Consider the following 21,140-nt stretch of genomic DNA (forward strand, 5'->3'; position numbering starts at 1 on the left):
AGGTATGTGCCCTTGACCAGAATTAAACTTGGGACCCTTCAGACTATGGGCTGACATGCTGTTAACTGAGCCAGACCAGCAAGGGCAAGCTATAACTTAAAAAAAAATAATAATAATTGTTCTTTTTTGTTCGTTTCCAAATTTTGGAGATATCTCTGAGATCATATCCAATTCACTTGCAAATCTTCCTTCACAATATATGTCAAATCATGTCATTCCATAGTTCTTCTTCATTGCAACCATACTGGTCTAAGTCAATGTCATCTCCTACCTGGATAAGTGTAATAGTGATGCTCCTGTTTCTACCTTGTGTTCAACAGATTCTTCTGGAACATGCCAATTAAGCTCCAAAGTATGAGTCTAATCATGTAATTTCTCTTCTTAAAAATATATCAATGGGGTTTCAACTCATTCAACATATAATCCTAAACCCATGCCATGACTTATAAAGACCTTACCTGCTACAGCCTTCAGCTATGATTGCATGTCCTGTCACTCCCACTGGCTTTCTCTTCTCCTGTCACATTGGTTTACTTGTTTTTCCTCAAATGAATCAACAATAATTCTGCCTCAGCACATGAATATTCTTTTTCCACATATTGACACAGAGAATAATCTTTATCCACATTATAACATAGCTTCCTCACTTTAAGGATATTTCTGCTAAATTGCTATCATATCCTAAAGCCTTACCCTACCATCCTTTCAGAATATAATTACCTTCACTCTCTATCACATTACCTCACTTTTATTTTCATAAAAAAAATCATACCACTCCCAGAAAGACATCACAAATGCATTTGTTTATCCATCAATTTCCATTCTCCCCTACTAGAGTGTAAAATTCCTTGGAAATTTGTGTTCTATCCTGCTCACCACTGTATCCCCAGCACACATTACAGTGTCAAACACAGGACATAACATTCAAAGAATAATTAGAATCTGATTCATTCAGACACTTCCACAACTTCCAAAGAAACTTGCCCTATACCTTATGTTCTATTTGGTAAAGATTGTAACAAATGATTCAATAACACCAAATTTTTGCTGAGATGGCTCTATTTTTTATTTTCTTTAATGTTCTCAAACTTTGTTAGCTTTTCTTTCAGTTGGTTTCTCACAAATTATTGCCAATTGGTGGAAATCAGGAGTCTTCATTACTGCACACAGCTGAGTCTTCCTTTGGAGGTTTTCAGAGAATATGATGCCCTGATTTAGGAGTAGCTGCCCACAGAGTGTGAAGTGGCAAGGGCAGTGTTCACCTCAACTCCCTTCTCATCAGACTGAATGATGGGATGGTGCTCTTCACCTTCACTGGGACCTCGGTGGTGGCCGGGCCAGTGTAGGATAAGGAAGTTGGCTAGGCTAACAATTCAGAGAAATTTGGTACTTGAAGAGTAACTTCACTTTGATCCAGCTAATTCAGTCCCTGAGTTAGGGGATAACTTGGAATTATCTTCTCCTCCCAAATTTCAGCAATAAAGATTACAAATAAAAATAAACAAATAAATAATATGTATGTAAATACTACCATTATAACCTCTCCCCCAATTAGTCTTTACCATATTTATTAAGAAGCTCAATGTTATAACATGAAGGACATTTCATTAAATTTTAACCCAGTGAGGGGAAAAACAAAACAAAAACAACACAACACACAAAATGACATTCAGGTCCCGTGGTCAAATATGTGTATCATACTCATTTGTTCCAGCATGTCGATATGTACATCCATGGATGACCTTCTGCTGTTGGGCTCTCGCCTCTCTGCTATCTGTAGGTGACCTGGGGACAGGTACTGCTGGAAGGCTCCCTCAGAAACCTTCTGTCACTCTTCTGAATTCAATTGCTTGGTATGCTCTATTTCCAGGACCTTCTGGGTGTGCTCTGTGTCCAGTTCATCTCCAAAGGTTTCAAGTTCCTTCCTCTTGTTATTATTATTTTTGTACAAGAAGTTTGTATCATTCTAATTCACACCTGCACATAGGTGTGATTCAGCAGGTTTTCTACCCTCTCAAAACTAGTCTCTAAATGTGTCAGATTTGTTGTCATGGATCCTAAAAACAATTTTTTTTTAATCCTCACCTGATGATATTTTCGAATTGATTTTTAGAGAGAGTGGAAGGAAAGGGATAGACAGAGAGAGAAACATCTACGTGAGAGAGAAACACATGGATTATTTGCCTCCCACATGCACCCCTGACCAGGGCGATGGATCAAGCCTGCAACCTAGGTACCTGCCCTTGACCAGAATTAAACCAGGATCCTTCAGTCTGCAGGCCAAAGTTCTATCCACTCAGCTAAACTGGCTAGGGTGATTCTAAATTTTTTAAAATTTGTTTTTCATGGTAGGCTTCTGTGCATATGTTTCATGCATAATTTCATATTTATAAAGTATGCTAAAACATTAAAACATATCTATAATATGCATAAAACATATGAAAAGCGTAATCTTGATAACACAACTAGAGTGTAGAGTATACTATATTCTTACTTTATAGATGATGATATTAAACCTCAGAAGGTAAGTAATTTGTCCAGAGCCACACAGATCTTAGGTGCTTTGGCTCAGATGGGAGCCATTTCTGCCTCACTGTTACCCCTGTGATGTTCCTAATTATACTTATGGATTTAGGTCCTTATTGTATTGAACTAAATGCATTGAATATAAGATGTGATGACAGGAATAAGGAAAAATATGTTAATAAACAGAGATGATATAATAATTACTTTCAGAGAATCCCTTGGAAAGATGTGTTTAAATTGTCTATTGGAGCAGAGATATGAATTGGTAAATATTGTGCATTAGATTCTGCTCCTCACAAACCATAATATAATAGAATCTAAAAATGAGGGCAGAATGGCCAGTGGGTACATGGCACCCTCTCCTGAGATGACAGCACTATAGATACATCAAGCTGCATCCCACACCAAGAGCATTTCTCTGTAGGCAGCCAAGAGAACAGGATATCCATAATCCTTCTGCCAGCAATGCACCAAGGGATGCTGGCTGATGTAAACTCAAGCCTATTGTATGACAGAAAAGATGGGGAAGGAAGGAGTGATACATGATGATATGAGAAGCTCCATAATTCAAATGGGTGTTGCCATATTTTATCTTCAACAATACATGTGGGAAACTTTCAGTCAATAAAAAGCAAAATAAATAGATAAATACTCACAAAGCAAAATTTAAATTTCTTAATGTAAAAGTCATGTATAAAGGTAAACTGCAGGCAACAGATAAAAGTCAACAATACCACTGTGTATTATCACAAACTACTTAACTACAGGCAAATAAAAACAGGAAAATAAATTTGGAGACATGCAATTAAGACTCATTTTGAACAAATGGAATTTTATTTCCTTGTTCTAATTAGAGACAAATAAAAAGTAAACAGCTGTTGAGATTACTTGGCTTCAATTAAAAAGATATTTGAGGTTCATTTCACTCATGTACACCTGACATAGTTACCTCCCAAGGGAACCTGACTAAATGTGGAGAGTTGCCTCATTCTGAAGAGAAACTGCAAACTGCACTAATAATTAAGACACCATTTGCAAATAAGTCAACTGAAGCTCAGCCAAGACTTAACTATCAGATAAAATGCAATCAAAATAAAAACCTATGACTTTTATTGTGAAATATAAATGTTTTAATTCCTGTTAAAATTCATAAAAAAATGAATAGCTTCCATTAAAGTTGTTCTGACAATTCTTTTGAGAGTCTTAAATTATTATTTCTATTTCTCAGATGTGTGTGTGTGTGTGTGTGTGTGTGTGTATGTGTGTTTAAAGTTTTTCTCCTGTGCAATATGATGTGGTAGCTTTACACAACTTAAATCACAGCCCTAATATAAACCTGCAGGAATAGGTTGGGAGTAATGGCTTGACCCTCTCTGAACGATGCCAGACTGGGAATATTGGGAACTAGTAGAAACATTTAGCAACAGGCAGTTGGAGGAAATTAAGTAAAACATATTAAGTATAGTATCTGAAAGTGTGGTGCTAACATGTTCTTATAATAATACCAGTAAGATTCACAAGGGGCTATTGTCAACCATGTATATAAGTAGTCACTATCCAGTATGTAAGGTGGTGGGATTCTAAACCTTGATAGGAAATAGACAAGAGCATGTAGAGTCATGTGTGATATATATAGTAAGCGTCACGGAACATTTTGCTCACAAAATCATGGAACTCAATCACAGGGCACCTGGAAAAATTAACATGCTATTTATATTACAATTTAATTGGCAAACAATCATCTGGGCATCTGTAGCCTTTGAATATACTTAAGGCAGTGGTTCACATACTGGTACACATTTAAATCACTTAAGAACTTAAATCTATCTATTATCTATCTATCTATCTATCTATCTATCTATCTATCTATCTATCTATCTGAGGCCCAGTGTATTAATTCCTGCATGGGTGGAGTATGGCCAGCCTGGCCAGGGGTAGGAGACATGGGCAGTTTGGCTGGCCTGCCTGCTGGGTAAATTCCAAATGAGGGATAATTTGCATATTAGCCTTTTATTATATAGGATATGCACTGAGTATACACTGAGTGGCCAGATAATTATGCATTCAGAAATCATAATAATCTGACCACTCAGTGTGTGTGTGTGTGTGTGTGTGTGTGTGTGTGTATCCTGGTGCCTGCCTTCCACTAGAAAATATTCTGATATGAATATATGGAATTTTATTTCCTTGTTCTAATTAGAAATAAATAAAAAGTAAGTTGAGATTACTTGGCTTCAATTAAAAAGATATTTGCTCGGAAAATTCTAATATGCAGTAAAGTTTGAGAACCAATGGATAAAGTTAGGATTTACCCAGAGACTCAATGTAGGGCTTATATGATGGTGGAGAAATAGTTCCACCATATGAAGAAAAGAGATTTGGGCTAGGAAATTAGAAAGCTTTAGTACTCATTGCGGTCATATATGGAATAGAGAATACTCATTAATTAATATGTATGGCATTAAGCTTCAATAATTAACCCTGGATGGTATTGGTCCTGAATGTATAGACCAAATATCAGTAAGAAAAAGAAAAGACAAAAAAGAAAAAAAACCAAAAACAAAAACAAGGTCCAAACACAAATCCATATACATAGGGAAATTCAGCACCCAGTAAATGAAGCATCACAAATCAGTGCAGTAATAAAAGATGTGTCATGAAATTGTGTTGGGGACATCAGTTAGCCTCCAGGAAGGACCTCAAGCTCAGGGACAATCACAGCCTCTAGTTCCAGGAACACTCACTATGCGGCCAACTACTGCTGCCCTAATGATGTATCTGTGATTGCAAAATATGTATGTATCAGTTGCTCTTGGGATGAAGTCAGTAATGTGTAAGTTCCAAACACTTAATTTAAGTTTATTTTATGTTATTACTCATTGGGTCAGATGGTCCATGGTTACTTTGGGGTATTTTAGGGCATTTGGTTTGTAGGGAGCAGCTATAGGATTAAGCCTGACCTGTTGGCAAAGCCACAAACAAGTCCCAGTTTAGAGGGCACAACCTTCTTAGCATAATTAAGCTTGACCTTATGACAATTCCTAGATCCTATCTGGGTAGCTAATGGACTGTGGGAGGTGCAGCAAGTGCTGCCAAAACAAGTGAAACTCACAAGAACATTGTAACTATGGTGACCACGACCTTGTTTACCTCTGGCTATAAAATAAGCACTCAGCTTGCTGGAGACCCAGTTATATTCTTTTGTCTGTCTTTTCTTCAATCCTTTGTTGCCCTCCCTCAGGCTCACAGAACCCTTGGCTGAGCTTGTGGAGACAGGGTTCTATGATCAAGGGAAATCCAGGCAAGGAAATAAGTCTGATGGTTAAGGTAAAGTATATGCATTTGTCCTCTATTTTATTTTTGGTAATTTCCATAAAATACCTTTCTTAAATTTAGTGAGATGCCCAGGTGCAACTTTAATTTGAGCTAAGATATTTATTAAAGTTATGAAGCTTTCCAATTAGTGCATTTTAGAAGATGCTAAAGTTAATTTAGGTTTTATGATCTGAAGACATACCGTATTTTCCGGCATATACGACGACCCCCTAATTTTACCGTTAAAACATAGGTTTTGGCCTATATTCGCTGTATAAGACTACCCCCCACTTCCGAGGCAACACCAGTTCTTTTTTTAATAGACCGCCTCTCTGACTCTGGCCAATCTGAGCAGGCTTTTTACTAGAACACAGTGTAGCTTTGGGTACAGAACATGTATAATTTGCATGCATAAAAAGCCTGCTTGGATTGGCTGAGTTAGAGAGGCGGTCTATTAAAAAAAGAACTGGTGTTGCCTCAGAAGTGGGGGGTAGTCTAATACAGCAAATATAGGCCTAAACCTATGTTTCAACTGTAAAATTAGGGGGTCGTCTTATACGCCGGAAAATACGGTAGAAGCCAACTGACACCCTTTTATCTTTCTTTTGCATAAATTCTTTTGGTTCATTTTGGATTTCCAACTGAGTTAAATTGTGGACATTTATTTTAGTTTTTATTTTCTTTGCCCTGTTTTGAGGTTTCTTCCGTTCCTCCCTCTCTCCTCCCTCCCTCTCTTCTTTTCTTCCTTCCTTCCATTTTGTGTGTGTGTGTGTGTGTGTGTGTGTGTGTGTGTGTGGTGATGGCATGTATTTTGGGGGATCCTCTCTACTCTGACCATATTTATAAGTTTATTTCTCCAGAGAGTCTCAAAACAGTATAATGAGAGTTAGGAACCTCCCAACACAATGGCTGAATTAACTCCTTGGCTGTGCCAGAGGCACATGATAGGTATTTTTTCTAGAATTGTGGGATCTACTTAGGTGTCACAGGCATAAAGAGCAGCAGCAGCAAAGGGATTTTGCATGGTCCTATGGAATCATCAGCTTTAAGGAGAGTAGACTTCAGCACACCACATAACAGCTTTTCCTCCACCCAAGTGGGTCCACATATGGTTTAGGATCTGAGCCATCTATCATACAAGGGCCAATGCCAGGTTGAGACTCACAGGCAAGGGTTATGGGTAAAAGTCATTTTCCTGAGCCTAGCATCTGTCATGGCTTATGCTAGAATCAAAACACACAACAAGTTCATCTAACACAACTTGGGGCCACTTAAAGAAGGCTTCAGTTCCTTAAACTGTACAAAAGAGGCTGCGTAGAACTCAGCAAGTGCAGCTCCATGTATCGATAGTACAATTCAAAGCACAAACTTACCAGCCAGGTAGCAGCATCACCCAAAGGGCAAGCAGCAGCTCAAAATGCTCACCTACAGGCAGCAGAGACAGTAAACCAAAGCAAGAGAAGAGACTCCTGCTGCTGATGGGCATTGTCTAGACATCCTGATCACAGCACTACTATTTGGAATATTTTAAGGAAAGAAGATGGACCCCACCCAACATTTAGTTTGAATGCTGAGACTGATGACATCAGGCACCAAGAATTATGGAAAGGCTTATCACATTCACAAGGAACTTCCAAAGACAGAAGCATGGCACAGGCAGGCAGAGGGGAAGAATTGTGCTTTTATAGTGGCTAACACATGTGCATAGGCTGGGGTCTTTACAGGTCTTAATTTTCCTAGAGAGGGAAAGTGTGCAAACTTTCTCATCAGCCTCTGCAGATGTGCAACTAAAGGGGGAAAAAGGACACACATTAAAAAAAAAAAAAAAAAAAAAAAAAAAAGGAGTCAGCTGGTGTTTCTCAGTGGTTGGTTGTCAAACTATAAACCGAAAAGTCAAGGTTTGAATCCCAGTCAGGGCACATGCCAGGGTTGTAGGCTAAATCCCCAGTGGGGGTGGGGGTGAGAGGACATGCAGGAGGCAGCCTATAAATTATTCTCCCATCACTGATGTTTTCTATCTCTTTCTACCTCTCACTTCCTCTCTGAAATCAATAAAACAAAATATATATTTTTAAAAATGAAGTCAGACCCTTTATTACATCCTTTCATACATTTTGAATGTTTTTATCCTGTGAAAATTTTACTCATCAAAAAACTAAGTGAAACGCTCACCCTCATGTTTCCCCAAATGAAAAGCAATAAGAAATAACCACAGATGCTTAAAACCATCATTTTCTATTTATGATTCCCTTTATATCTAAATTGTTTGTCTATGAGTTATTTCCCTGGGAGTCTCTTGTTAACAACAGAATTCAGGGAAACATACACAAAAAAATTAACCACAACAGGAGGAAAGCTTAGGGATTGTTTCCTCCACAACTTTTCTAAAAACAGGTGTTGAAACTAAATCCAGAGATTTAGTCCAAATTCCCCAAGTGGGATTTCAAATTAATCTTGTCATAAACGCTTGTTTGGTTAGTAAGTTTGTTTTGGATAATCAGGAATTAATCTCTGATATCTGTATATCCATAAGAGCATGACCTTCTCATAGCCTCATCCTGCTTTCCTAACATCAGTTTCCTTCTTTAAAGTCTTTTTTTTTTTTCTGGGAAAGAAATATGCACAGCTGTGAATTTCAGTTCATTTCAAGACAATTCTGTTTCCTCCTCTAAGGCTTGATAGCAAAACAAGAGCTTGACTTCTGTCTATATCATGCCATTGATAACTGGGACTTTCTCTAAAGATATCACCAATCCTGTCTCTCACCAGACCTCAGTGATCACCGTGGTTGGAATATTTCCATCAGCTTGTATCTGTGTTGATTTAGACAAAAAGTCTCATTTTGTTACACACCTTTGAGGCCCGTTCTACTTTCTAAATGAAGTTCTGCTTTCTCATTGGCTTCCTCTGGATGAATGCCAAAGCTTTTCTGAGTTATAACAACCTTTAAGAAATAATGTCTTCTAATTTCTCACTCTTTGGCAAGAGAGACAATTCAGAGTTAGAGAAGAAAAAGGGACCCACACACATTGGAAAATATAGTCCTTCTGCCCCTCTGTTTTATCTTTTCTATCTATCTCTGGAAGTATGATTAAATAATACTCAAACCTAATCATTCTACAGTTTCAGAAAAAACAAACAACAACAAAACAAAAAAAACACCTCCTTTTGCTCTAGCTAGTTCAATGCAGTATAATTTTGAGTGATTAGGATCCACATAAGCTTAAATGTAGAGATTGCCTTTTAATTTCCTTTTCTCATAACTTATAACAGTACCCAACACACAGCAGTCAATAATGTTGGCTTTATAGAGGTCAGATAATACAGCTGTTTAGAGTACAGACTCAGAATTTCTGGGTCATGTGTATGCATATATATTTTTAATTTTGACAGATACTACCAAATTCTCATTCTAGAAGTTGTCTTGATTTATGCTACTATTAACAATGAATGCAGATGCCCATTTCTTCTCTTCTTTGTGTCCACAGCATATAAATCCTTAAAACACAACATTTCATTTTTTAAACTTGCATTCCAGATTACGACATATTATAAGCATCTCTTCATCTGTTAGTTGCTTCATAATTCATTGCAAATTTATTTATGGGATTGCTTGTTTTCTCAGTAATTCCAAGAACCTCTTTATTAAAATGAATTTTAATTCTGTCTCATTTCTAAGCCGCACAGAATTTAGAACAGTCTCTCCCTTAATTTTTCTAATGATTTTTTTTTTATGTTGAGGTACTTGTGGATTTATATGCAGTTGTAAGAAATAATACAGTTGTCTTGGGTACCCTTTACCAATTTTTCTCAGTAGAAATATTTTGCAAAGCTATAGCACAATATTACAACCAGGATATTGACATAAATACAGTCAAAATATAGAACATTTTCTTCACTATAAATATACCTCATGCTGCCCTTTCATAGCTATACCTACTTCATTCCATCACCTGATCCCTCTAAAACCTATGACAACCACTGATCTGTATTCTATTTCTATACTTTTGTCACTTCAAAATTGTTTGGTAACTGGGATAATGCAGTATGTAACCTTGGATGATTGGTTTATTGTTCTTCACTCAGTATAATTACTTTAAAATTTATTCAAGTTTTTGTGTGTATTAATATAGTCTATTCTTCTTTATTTTTGAGCAGTATTCCAAAATGTGGTTGTCTCTGTATTTCTTTAACCCATTAACAAACTAAAGGACATCTGAGTTGTTTAAAGTTTTTGGCTGTTGTGAATAAAGCTGCTATAAAATCTGTGTGTAGGTTTTTGTGTAAACATACATTTTCATTCTATTTGTTAAAATTCTCCAGTGAAATATTCTGAGTCAAAGATATCTTTTTGGTAAAGTTTTAAAATTAAGAATTCAATTTATTTAATGGTTTCAGAACTATTTAGAGTAGGGGTGTCGAACTCAATCAGAGAAGGGGCCAAAATCTAAAATCCAGCCTAAATTGCAGGCCGAATGGTTTATTGAACAGTCATAAACTGTCATTGTGATGGAAACGCAGCAGAGTGCAGTGATGACAGCGCGGTGCAGGCCACATTGCAAGGCCTGGCGGGACGGATTTGGCCCGCGGGCCTTGTGTTTGACACGTGATTTAGAGAGTCTGTATCAGGATGACTTGCTTCACCTTTTCATCTGGCTCATAGTTTCCAATTAGCAATTGTTCAACATCTTTAGCTGAATTCCTCTGACTATATGGAATCCAATGGCATCTCCCCAGCTAAGGAAGTGCCCCTGGCCTCTTTGTCTGGGCAGAAACACCTTTTCACACATTTAGGATTAGTTGATTGCCCTGCAACTTCAGTTCTATAACAAGTTCAAGACAAATCACTAATTTGCAGTTTGTCCAGCTTATTTCTTGTGTAAAGATAGTTGACACCTTGGCAACTTTCTACATCACTGAGCCAAGCCCTTAACAACTTCATATATTACTGGCATGTTCTTTTTTGAGTATTTACTTATCATAGGGCTCCTCTTCGAAAGATGTAACAATACTAATAATAATAACACTAGTAATACTGCTAATCTAAGTTCCATATATCTGTAGAAACTGCATATTTAAAAAAATTTTTTTTTTCTTCACATCTAGTTTTATTCTGACTCTCACTGGCTCAATTTGAGAGAAGTCATTCACCCAAGTGAGTGAGACTCAGGAAGAAGGAAAGTGATGACTTGCAAATCCAAGCATGCTGCTCTTGGTTGTGAGTGTTCTGTTTCTTGTTCCCCATTCTCTTTCTCTTCTCACAGGTAATCCGATACAGCTGTTCCCAGGATCACTCTTTGAGTAGTCCTGCTTTATGCAAAAGTATTTCTTCAATCTGTATATATGGCTCATTAGTAACCAAATCACCTGTAGTGCTTTATGCCAGACCCACTGACTTAGCTACTTGGGAGGGGGAACTAGCAATCTAATAATAGCACACAAGGTGATTTTTATTCTCACTAAAATATGAGAATTCTTCACCAGTGGTTCTCAAACTGTGTATATTGTATTTACCTGAGGGACTTAAAAAAATCCCCCTGCACATGCTCTGATTTACTTGATCTGAAGTGTGATCAGGGTATTAGGATTTATAAAAGCTCCCCAGGTGATGCTAATGTATAGCAAAATTTGGGAAGCACTGTGCTATATAATATTTAAATGAGATGTCTGAGAAATAAAATTAGAATTTTGGTAAGGGGCTTATTAAAATGGCTGATTAAGTTGCAAAAGTTCTCAGGAATCAGGTTTGGAATGAGTTAAACCTATTTTATTTCTAAAATTGCCTTGTTTTTCAGTAATATTATTTTTAAATATCTCTTCACAGATTCCAAATGCCTTATTCTTAAAAGAAATACATATTTAATGATGTTGCTTAATGAAGTCAACCTTTTGTACAGAACTTTACTACACTTTGTTTTAATTGGAATTTCAGTTGATCTGACTTTTTGACACAAAACTAAAAGTCACCAGAGAAAATTACAACATTGCCATCATAGCCCTAGGATTGCATATTAAGTCCCTTAACTGGCCTATAGGGGCATCCAAATTTTCCACTGATTCAGAAAATACAGAAAGTGTATTTTTAAAAAATGTGTGTTTGTGTGTGTGTGTGTGTGTGTCTGAGCAACGTGAGAAAGTAATAGATCTCAGGAGAAATTTATTGTCTCTAAACATTATTGGATATTTGAACAATTTAAAAAATTATATGCCAAAACTACTATTTATGTAACATTTATTTCAATTTTTGTTATTATAATAATTATTTTTATAAAGGAGAGATTTTTATGCCTTTTATTACAAGGCAGTATGATGGAACAAATAAACTTTAAGTCTAGTTGGTTCCAAAATATCTATATTTGTGTCAGCTCTACCTTCTCCCCTTTGTGTATACAGGATAAGGGGGAGAGATCAACCAAAAGACTTGTATGCATGCATATAATCCTGACCAATGGACACAGACACCAGGGGGGTGAGGGCATGAGTGGGGGGTTGGGGAGGCAATGGGAGGATAAGGACACATATGTACAATAATACCTTAATCAATAAAGAAAAAAATACTATTATGAACAACACTGTTATGAACCTTTTTGTGCATGTCACTTATAATACCTGCCATTTATTTATTCATGGTGTGCATATTTGTTGGGAGTATATTAACATACAAATGCCTTACAAGTTCTGGAGGAAAAACAACAGTGGGGCGGGAAGTAAGTTTTCTGTCATGGAATTTATCTGATTTTTAAATGTTAGGTGAGCAAATAAGCTTATTCTCTTTAATACTGTAAACATACTTTTTCTCCACTTTGTGTATCTTGTGCATCCTGGCTGCACTAAGAGCTTCCCAGTGACAGAATCTATGACTTGATCATCTTTTTTTTTTCTTTCTATTCAAATGCACACTTTGTGTCTAACACTGGGCTAGAGTTTTGTAGATTAATTCTCTGGGCCTTTTTTTGATACAGTTAGATTGCTATTTCTTATATTTTTATTATGAATTTCTTCCTCTTATAGAAGGGCTCTCCCTGGCTTGTCCAATCAAAACTTCCTTGATGGCAGCCCTTCTCAGACTCATGTTAAGCAAAAATAATCCTTGGGAGGCATAAAAGCCTTCCTTCGCCTATACATTATCAAAGCCTTAACAGAGATAGCTATTTCAAAAAATGAGGACTGTAATCTCCATTGACGAAAACTTCTCAAATGACTACTCCAGAGAACATAGTTGAAGAAACTAAAGGGAAAAAATCCACTTCTCATATTTATTGAACACTTCCATGCTTACAAAACATTTATTGAGACCAATATTTCATAGTTCTTTGAGGCAAGAAGATGGAAACATTTTCATTTCAGAGAAGAAAACTCAGTTTTATAGTTGGCCAGAGGCCAACCAACTGGGCTGGAAAATATATCTTCTCATTTGAATTCCAAGACAGATTCTAGGACACAACTTTGTTCTAGTGTGAGAGTCAATTACTAGTATATCAGACTTTATTCTTTCCAAGATAATCTGCTCCTTATCCCAGAGTTCTATGCTGGGAAAAACATGAAGTAAATCAAACAGAGAGATGACTGTATTGTTTTTGTGCAATCTACTTGTTATCTATGTGGAAGTGAGTTTGGATTTAAGAAGTTTACAAAATGTTTAATAGATAAACCATGTTCTGAGATCCAAGGAAATATTCTAGCCTTGTGAATTCAAGTTATTCTGTGGCTGTTACAATTTCTTATATACTATAATAAATACTACCTGGAAATTAGTTGATTGCAAAGGTTATATTTTAAAACAACTAAAGATGTAATGAGCTAGGGAAAGTCAAGCCAGAGTAAGACCAGGAAAGTTAAGTAACAGTTTACTTATTGTTTGAGGCAAGAGATATGCTTGGAGCCCAGTTCTGCCTTTATTGTTGTTTTGTTTATTACTGTATTGTGTGTGGTTTTTTTTTGTTTATTTGTGTTTGATCTTTGTTTGTTTTTAGTATCAGTATTAGATACAGCTGAAAGTTCTTGGGGAAACCAATAAGGTCAAACCACTTGATAACTGCTGTATGAGACTTAACAAATACATTTTCAAAGAGTTTGTTTACAGCCATGTTTGTAGTTAGCAAAATTTAGGGGAAAAGGCTCTTAATTACTAAACTGGTTTTTAAATGTATTATATATATATTGAATTCCATTTACCGTAATCATCCAAATAGGCTGATATAAATCTGACTTGGAAAACTATTTATATCATTTAACCACAAAAACAAAACTAAAATGAATCAAGGGCCAAAGTGTTGCTAAGTTGTCTGATTATATTGATAACCTTGTAAAAGTTTACATATATAAAATATATATAATTCATATACATTTATACAATAAAAGAAAAACAAAAATTAGGATATATATGGGTTGTTCTGGCCTTTGGAAGAACAAATTTTAATGCTGTCCATTCTTATTTTGGAGAAAAGAAGAAGGGATCCTTGCATAAGATCTTTATAATCTATACTCATAAAAGGGTAATATGCAAATGGTCGGGATACCCTCACGCATAACGACTGATCAGCTGAAGGCTGCATGTACAGCAGGTGTGGGTGGGTGGGGACTTGCAGCATCAGAGACAGACAGGGCAGGGCCATGGTAGAGGCCTCTACATGCCTGTGCTGGGGGTCCACAGGCCTCCACTGTGGCCTGGCCTGGAGGTTCATGGGCCACTAGTGTTTTATAAAAGGTGTCATGTTAAATCAGATGCAAATAATTAAAATTCTTGGGGTAGAGATGTGATTTGGGTGGTCCTCTGTTTGGTAAAGCATTGAATGAATCATAGTCTTTATTCTCTCACCATGTGCAAAAACAGTTCTGGGCAGAGCCAGTATTTATGTCCCAGTAGAGGAAACAGCCAGTGGATTGTTTTTAGAGTAATTATATTTATTAATCATTTTTAGAGAGGTTGCATTCACTGTAGCTCTCTTCTGTTAAGCTAAATCTTCATTGGAAATGTTATTCATGCCTTGTGTCAATGAAAGTTAAAAGAAAGAAGTCAGGGTAAAGTCTAGAATGAACAAAGTACTTAGAAAAGAGCAACCACCATGAAAGCTGGTACACTACATAAGTCCAAGGAGTACAATGTATTTGCAGCCTTCCATGTGTAAGAGAAATAACTGCAATCCTAAAACTGGAAATTCTTTAGAAGAAGGAAACTGGAGTAAGAGGTAACTGGAAGAAATGTAAAGACTTTATAACTCCCAGATGAATGAGAAGGAATACTTTCATGTACACCACACTGTGCATTATGTTAATAAAAATAAGGAGAATTAAAAACTACATTATAAACATAAAGATATTACTTAAAATTCCCTATAAAATTATATTCTTGTGCCCTTGTTTGTATGTCACTAATCAATGTTCTCACATAAGGTAGCCCAATCAGCTGTGCTCTTTTGCACAGCACAATGAAGTGCCCTGATTAATGTAGTCTCTCTCTCTCTCTTCCTCTCTCAATACTTCATTTAGCTAGCATGGAATTCATCAGCAAAATCGCAACTCAGTACCAACACCTCAGCCACTGTTTTGAATCTTCATTGAGTATTTGAGTACTGCTGGGGAAAGCATTAAAGTAGGGTGGGTTTTTTTTTCCTCACTAAAAATTCATATTGCTTGAACATTTATCACTATATATAACTCTTTAGATAACTATGATTCCTACTAGACGGACAACAAAAAATGTTTATTAGAAATGTTCTACCAAATTTTTTATACGTCCACCTATTAATTCCTGTATCTTTTTTTTTCTTCAAGAAAAATACTTGTCCATGTATTCCCATAATCCCACTTTATTCACCTCCAAATTTAAGAATTAGACATTAAACTATTCAAGTATTAAAATTCCCAGTACATTCCTTCTCAATCCTATTTATTTTTCTCTCCTCCCAAAGTTATCTATATGTTTGACCCTGTAAATCCCATATTAACTCCTATTAAGTGAATACCATCTTCTCTTGCCTATCATGAATTTCACTTCTGTTTTACTCCACTTTCTGTTGTATCTTGTGTTGTTATTTTTTCTGATCTTTGGGACTATTTCCATCAGAATATAACTTCTATCTTCAAAAAATACACAATTCATATTCTCTTTTAAAATAATACTCCTTGAGAAAATTGAGAAATCTCACTATATGTACTTCTGATATATGGAAGTACATATTGTACTGCTCTATAGAAATTAATCTTGTAAAGACACCTATCATGTGCACAATGCCAAATAAATGTTTGTTGTTCATATTTTATGTCACTTGACATACTACCATTAAATTCTGTTGATCATTCTCTTCTTGAAAGATTTGGCTTGGATTCCAGAACACCAGAAATCCCTTGTTTGATGTAGAATCTGCTGTATTTTGTATATAAATAATCAGCTTGCCTGAAAATATTGAAAATTTTATTTTCCCTTCTAAATTTCACACCTCATATTTTTCCTTATTACAACATAAAGCAAATATGAGCACTTTGGTATTAAGGAAGCATCCCAAGCTTTGTCTCTGATAAACAGGAAGCATACCTTCTTCATTAAATAGGTTTATTAGGCAACAGGTGGGGTGAGGTTCCTCTAGGAACCTCCCCAGCTTTGGTGTCCCTGGCATGTAGACAGGACTGTGCTTTGCATAAGTGGGGAACCCAGAACTGGGGGTCAAGTGGGGTGAGGGTCTCTAAGCTACAAGGTTGGGGAAAGCTCAGGGTCAGCAGAAGAAAGAAAAAGTCAAAAATAGGTTTTGATTTTTGTTACATGGCATTTATTGAATTAAGGGTTTTTTATTTTATTCATAGTGTTTGAGAGTTTGAAAATACAAAGGAATAGTAAACTTCATACAATACATTTTCTGCCATCTATGGAGACTATAATATCATTTATTTACTTTTTTTTTTCTAAAACAACTTGTATAAGATAGAGATTATACTAGTATATATCGCTTGAGCATTTCTACCCCCAAAATTACCACTGCCTTGGGAAGATCAGATAATGTATTACAGCATTGTTTTCTTTACTGAATATTGGTTTTTCTTGAGCCAAATCTCTGTTCTCTTCAGAGCAAAATTCCTTGGCATAATTGTCCCACCCTGACACTAAGCAGAGATAAAGAATTTACATTTGCCAGAGTATTTTTGTTTTGTTGTGTTACTGTCTGCCTCATTTAGGCTTCCACAGAGATTAGAGTTTTTGAGAGTTCCAACTTGATGCAGGAATCTCAACTCCACTACCCTTGCTTTTATTGGCTCAAAAACGTGTCTCCTGTCCCCTGTGGAAACAAATCTAAGTCTGCAACTGTTGTTCATAGTACAGTAGTTTTAGCTTTACTTATGCTTACACCTCAGGATTTCAGTTCCAGCTTTGTTTCAGCTTCCCTGGATTCTTGTTGACTTCTTTTCCATATAAAACAATGTTGCTGCTTTTGCATTTCTGTTTCATACCAGGAATCATTGCTTTCCAAAATATCTCATTTGTCAGATTTCAAAATGTAGGATAGCCATTTACTAGGACTCTTCTATAAGTAGTTATTTCAGTATTTTCAAGATGTTGCAAAGCAGTGACCTCCTAACGTTCTATATATTCTTATTCAAAATTTTGTTTTCTAATTATAAATATATTATTAAGAGTATATGAAGTGTATATGTACTTTTTAAATGAATTTTTTGTTGTTTCATGCGTGAATCTCACTTTCCCTTCCACTTTTGACCTGCCTGCTGTCCTCCTCTCTCTCTCTCCCTCTCTCTCTCTCTCTCTCTCTCTCTCTCTCTCTCTCTCTCTCTCTTCCTCTTTTTTTAAAGATATGAGTTTACCGTAATCTCTCTTGACTTCAACTAACTTCTACTGGATAAACCATGCCCTTCATGGGCCCATCTCAAATCTCAAATATACCTGCTCCCAGGCTGCACTAGACAGACAAGAAACCTCTCCACTTCTCATCTCCTTCAGAGCCTTCAGCTTAGAACTCTATGGATATAAAAACTGAAGTGTTTCTGGTCTTTATGCTAAGTAAAAAAAAGGCATATTTCTTTCAGCCAACAGTTATAAAATGTTACATTTGATCTTTTCTGTGTGTGTGTGTGTGTGTGTGTGTGTGTGTGTGTGTGTTTACAGTGTGAGCAGGTAATCATGCCAGTTTTGCAACAGAAAACTGAACACACAGAGCTGAGTTTGGAGTGATAATCAAATAAATTTTTCCAAATGAATATTGCACAGGCTTTCATTACACATAGCAGTTGCAGTTATTGTACATATGGTAATATGCTACTGATAGTAAGTGTTCTAACAAATAACAGTCAGCAATATTACTTCCTCACAGTGAAAATAAGTATTAACACTTGTCTTTGTTCATTCTCTAGTATTTAGAAGCAGCTATAAATGTTAGCAGTTGTCCCCAATGGCTTAATCTTTAGTTTTTGCACATACATACACCAATTTTTACTGCAATATGGAATCTAATGCCTAAGATTTTATGCTTTTGAGGCTAACGATGTCCATCCTAACTGATAATTCTGTAGTGGAATAGACAGATCTTTACTTCTTTAGACGAAGACCCAAAGGATGGCTAATTCATGGAACAACCAAATAGAAAACACCAGAGTGAGTGAAGAAATATTTTTCAGCTAAAAAAGGCACAGGTTGATTGTGTCAAGTAAGGCTTATTGGTTGTAAGGAACAAACACTAACTCAAGGCTCAATGTCTACTCAGGTCCTGGAATTTGGTGAATATTGTAATCAAAGTCATTTTAGATGAATAAGTGAAATAAAACTTTTGTGGGTTGTCTATTAGTATTCCTCCTTAGTAATCTATAGTAACTATACCTAGGGATTTTTATGAATCAAACTATTCCTTAAAATATATTTTTATCATCATATCTGTACTTAAATTCCATAGTTAAATGCTTATTATGCTGAGATCAATTTGTTTCTTGAGATTAATTGCTTCTACCTCCATTTTATAATCTTAAATTTATCTCAGTTCTATTGAGAAGTATCCAATTTTAACTGTAAACCTTCCTACCAATATTTCTGGCCAACAGAAAACAGGTATAAATAGTTTTTAAAACATTTTTTCTACACCAATTTATTTCTGATGATAAAGGGAAAAATGCCTCTGAACACTGTCAGAGGAAGGAGAATATTTCTGTTTTTGCAAACATTTAAACATATTTTCCTACATTATGCCATTTTTACTCTGACCTTATAAATCACTTATGAATAATAGCCATAAATTGAGGTTTTATTAGTCAATCTAGCAAATTTGATTTTTTAAAAAAAGCAATCAAATGTCCAACACATTATTTAATGCACAATCTACTAAAAGTTCATAGATAATTTTTTTTTAAAAACGAGCCTGATTAAAAATTATGTTCTTACCTTCTTGATTAAGCATCTATTAAGTCAATTCCTCCACTAATTTTTAAGTAATATAAATTAGTGAATTACTATATTTCTTTCTGGGTATACTTTTGATTCTGCTTTTCACTCTGTAGGGATTTTAAATGCAATTTCTTGTTTCCAACTGAACAGCCATGAAAAGAAGGTGATACCTTTCTCAAGCAGGGCAGCTCTTTTGGTAAACATGTCAGAGTCCTCTGGGCCCTCTGAGAAATTCTGGTCACAGTTATTGAGTTATAACTTTAAAAAGATTTAGGATCTTAGCTTTCAAATATGTATGATATCTGACAATGTTGAGCATTCAAGTAGAGTTGTAATTCATTAGCTTACAGAAGGACCTGGTGACCTTTGATTGTAGAAGCATCAGCTTTGTGGTTATAAGGAATAAGAAATCATTTTGAGAATGTCACATACTTTCTCAGTTTCAGTTCCTGACTTGAAGAAAGAATTTTGAGGTTAAAGTTAGCTTTCTCTTGCCCAGTTATCCAATGTCATTTAGAAAAACCATTCTATTTTGTTAGTTTGATTTTACTCCTTATTTCCTTTAAATTGGTGGAATGGAAGCACTGACTTCATCTCCTCAGTGGTGATCATATCTCTGGTTCACTCAAGTCATTGATTATGAACTATCACTTTCCTATTCTCACCAGATAAATAAAAGTTTCATTACATATCACCTATTTTTAAACTCAAACCTATGAGACTATCTCACTTTGTTCTGAGGACCCACTGAAGGTACCACTTCTTTAGGACCAATTAAGTCAGTTGGAGTTCTTAGGTTGTAAAACAGAAACAGGCTCTTACTAAGTTGAAGTTGAAAAGTGGGGATAGATATTGTTCAAAAGACTTTAGTCCCAATAAATGAAAGGAAGGTTGCATATGAAAACAACAGTGGGAATTTGGATCAAAACATTTATGAAGACATCAATTACAGGTGCTAATAAATTATTGTTCTAAGGTACTTAAGCTCCTTTGGCTATCTATTACAATAATGACCCAAAGCAGGTTTTGGTCATTTCTTAATAGGTGAAATTGAATATAAATAGGTGAAATTGAATATAAAAGAAGGATATTAAAAAATAGCGTCTACACTGCAAAAGAAAATAATATAAAGTTTAAATTTTAGCATCTAGAAGCAATGATCCAGAACACAGTGGTAAGGTAAATGAATATATGTTTTAAACTTGTTCAGCTTTAATTAATAAAATACTCTAAAAATGGAAATGGTCTATCAAGTAGTTTGAAAACTGAATATTAGTGTATATCTGGGGTGAAGATGTGTATTTATAAATTATTTTATAAATAGATAAGACACTTGAAATACTCAGGTGAATGAGGACTCTTCAAAAGAGCATAGGCCGGCAAAGGTCCAAGAAAGGAATCAAGTAGATAATTGTATTTAGTAATGTAGAAGGAAGAGTGAGATAAATTGAGAAATTAAATTTAGAAATGATAATTATAGAAGACAAAAATTATAATATTTCAAGAAGAAAATATATTTTAAATGAGGATATTTTGTCCTGTCGTCCAAATCATCCTATTTAATAAAAGAGAAATATGCAAATTAACCACCACTCAGCTACACCTAAAAGCCATGCCCATCAGCCAATCAGGAGCAAACATGCAAATAAACCCAATCAAAATGGCTATGGCAATAGAGAGCAGGAGGGAGGCTTGGGTTTCCCCAGCAATGGAGGAAGCCAAGCTTTCCCCCTGCTCTTGCTGGCCTAGGCCTCCACTCAAAGCTACAAATTTCAATGATAGAAGATACATAAATCCAAATAGAAATGGTGGCAGCCATGGAGCTGAAAAAAGAAGGAGGATAGGGTTGCCCCTGGCAATGGAGGAAGCCAAGCTTTCCCCACGTTCTGGCCAGCCCAGGCCTCTGCTTAAGGCTACAAAG

The sequence above is a fragment of the Pipistrellus kuhlii genome, unplaced genomic scaffold (genome assembly GCF_014108245.1).
Source record: "Pipistrellus kuhlii isolate mPipKuh1 unplaced genomic scaffold, mPipKuh1.p scaffold_m20_p_13, whole genome shotgun sequence".
NCBI classification, from domain to species: domain Eukaryota; kingdom Metazoa; phylum Chordata; class Mammalia; order Chiroptera; family Vespertilionidae; genus Pipistrellus; species Pipistrellus kuhlii.